The sequence below is a fragment of the Brienomyrus brachyistius genome, chromosome 12, assembly GCF_023856365.1.
Source record: "Brienomyrus brachyistius isolate T26 chromosome 12, BBRACH_0.4, whole genome shotgun sequence".
Classification (NCBI taxonomy): domain Eukaryota; kingdom Metazoa; phylum Chordata; class Actinopteri; order Osteoglossiformes; family Mormyridae; genus Brienomyrus; species Brienomyrus brachyistius.
The window spans coordinates 17,512,842-17,515,936 of record NC_064544.1 but is presented as its reverse complement, the minus strand read 5'-3'; positions in this window follow the sequence as shown (position 1 = coordinate 17,515,936).

The following is a 3,095-nucleotide window of genomic DNA, read 5'->3' as shown; positions in this document are numbered from 1 at the left end:
TTGTGGGTGACGCAGTGTTTTCATTTAAGTCATTTCACTTACAAAACCAATGCCCTTCGGCTGGTAGGCATCTGAAAATGATAATTAGAGAAACATACAAATGTAAGAATGAATAATATAAATGTATTCTCTATGTATGCAAGCATAGTAAATGTCACGATCGTGGTAAGCGAGCGCGGCGATCGTGCGGAAGGAGCAGGCAAGCAAGCGGGATACGGGGAAAACGGGGGTTTATTCTCAGGAACAGGACGGGAAACAGGCATTGACTCTCACAAACATCAATGACGGACAAAGGACTCGGGTAAGACACGGACTGAAATACACAGGACTCAGCAAATGAACTAGATACAGCTGGGTACAATCGGGAGAAAACACGTGGGTAATCAGGGGGCGTGGCACACAGGAGGAGCGGACGAGCCGGGCATGACAGTAAACATATATATATATATATTTATGCAGAACAGGCTAAAAGAACTGTTTTAATTTTCACAAATGGTTAAACTTTTTCATTATAAAAGTAATTGAAATAATTGAATTGAAATTGAAAATATCTGTTTTAGTGTGGTTAAAGATTTGGACACTGAACAAAAAATTTGTTAATCCTTAAAACATGCTAAGGACCAGAGTCACAATCACATAATTAACTGACTGATGACAGTTTTCTATATAGCACCAAAGTTGGAATAGAAAGGAAATGGCTCCTACTCACTTGTAGTTCAACATAATGACAGTATGAGGAGATTTTGAAGGTGTCTGATTTGGAGGAGCAGGTGGGCGATGTTGTAGCACTGGAGCTCAGGGTGGGGGTTAGGATTAGGGTTAGGGTTAGTGATTATTAGTCCACAGAAGTTCTGGCTAGTTTTTCGGTGTAATACTTTTATGTATATATGCAGAGTGGTTGTATATATTTTGTATGTAGACTGTATAAACATTTTCTGTTCTCCAGATCGCTTTACTGGAACACTGCCGAAGAACGTAATAACTGGATATACAACGACCAGAGAGGATTGCAGTAAACCTGGAATTGTGTAAATATTTACTGTTTTTAACTTGCTTTGTTATGTAAAGTTTGTTCTGTGCAAAATGTCTACAACAAAACTCATTTTTAATCCAGGAAATTGTACACATGGAGAAAGAATCTAACGAGTGTCACAATCTGGGGCGAGCAGACAGGCGATTGTGCGGGCAGGCGTGCAAGGAGCAGGCAAACAGGCAGAAATCGGGGCAAAACTGGGGTTTATTACGGAAACGGGGCAGGAGACACTAAACCACAGCATAACCACAATGACGGACGAGGGTAACAGGTAAGACCAGGACTTATATAGGACAGGACGTATCAAAATAAGCAGACACAGATGGAAGCGATCAGGGAAGAACACGTGGGTAGTCAGGGGGCGTGGCACACACGAGGAGCGGACGAGCCGGGCATGACAACGAGTAGATCCATCTCAATTTTTTTTTTTAAATGTTCAGATTTTACACAAAACTGTGTGGCGATCCCAAAGAGGAATGGGTTCAGACGACGATGAAGGAGCTGGATCAGCCCCCCCCTTCAGAAGAATCTGTATCACCCCCCCCATCGCAAGAAGCGGGATCAGCTCCCCCATCGCATGGACCGGGATCAGCCCCCCCATCGCAAGGAGCGGGATCACCCCCCCCCCCATCACAAGGAGCAAGATCACCCCCTCCATCGCAAGGAGCAAGATCACCCCCCCCTCACAAGGACCGGGATCAGCCCCCCCATCGGAAAGAGCTGGATCACCCCTCCCCATTAGTAATGCTTTCTGTCTGCCTGGCAAAAACGAAGAATGAATTTTATTACAGTGCAACTTCTACTTCAGTTCTCCTTTAACATTATTTCCTGTCATCTTCATACCGCTTCATACCCCCAGTGTGAACAGGCGGTCTGGTGACCAGCGCCTCCATGGCTGCAGGACCGGATGGCTGTCTGTCTCTGCTGGACTACCTCCACCACCCCTTTTCCCCTACCCATTGCAAGTCGTGTCATTATTATGTTGTACGGTGTAATGACCATGTGCTTATGTTGCTGAGGTGTTTTTTTTCGGTTCCTACAATGTCCTCCCCACTGGAGTACAGTCTGGGGGCTGTTTTTTTATTCTCCTCCTCTCTCCTCATGTTATCCTGTTTCTCTTCTTCTCTCTTCCCCTATCTCCCGACCGGTCTACCCCCTACTGTGATGTTTGTGTATATGTATGGTCGGTTTTTCCGAATGGCGCCACGATAGGCAGCCAGTTACCGCAGCTCCCAGCTCGTTTTGCTAGCTGTCTGGGGCTGAGTTGACACGCAATTTCCCCACTGTGGGATCAATAAAGTATCATAAAGTATCATCATCATCATCTTAATTAATCATTTGAATTGCACATGTACTGCATTTTGCTGAATAAAGACTCATGAAAGGTTAAGGTTGCTGACTCAGGTCCTTCATTTAAATCATTTAATTTATAAAACGACATTTATCTCGGTAGTGATAATTGGGTGGGGTTGCCAGAATGATCTAATTCTTAATACTGTGCATGGTAATAAGCAATATATGCATGCATCTCTGAGCCCGAATCGTTATAATAATGCATAATATGTCTCTCATTAAAAATGTATTATCATGTTCATTTTAATGGACAAAGACTATGTTACCTTTTACATATTTATGCATCAGGTAAAGTACCCCAGAATGGCTCAAAACCGAACACAGCAATTTATTTTTTAATACGGGATGGTTGCGCAAAATCCAGGATGAGTGCAAACTCTAATCCTCATATTTCTCAAAACACTTAATTGCATGATTAGACTAACATGTTCTGCCTCGTGCCCATTGCTTCCGGGATCGGCTCCGGACCCCCCGCGACCCAGTAGGATGAGCGGTTTGGAAAATGGATGGATGGATGGACTAACATGTTCTTTTTATGCAGTTAAAAAAAGTTAATGAAAAGGCTCATTCATAGTACATACACAGGATTAGCTACAATCAACAAGAACAGATTTTACCAACCAAAGTACTGTAGTGATTTCCCCTCAGCCAAAGAGACCACTGGCATATTTAGGTACAATGATGGTTTTATTAACAGCCATTGCAGGCC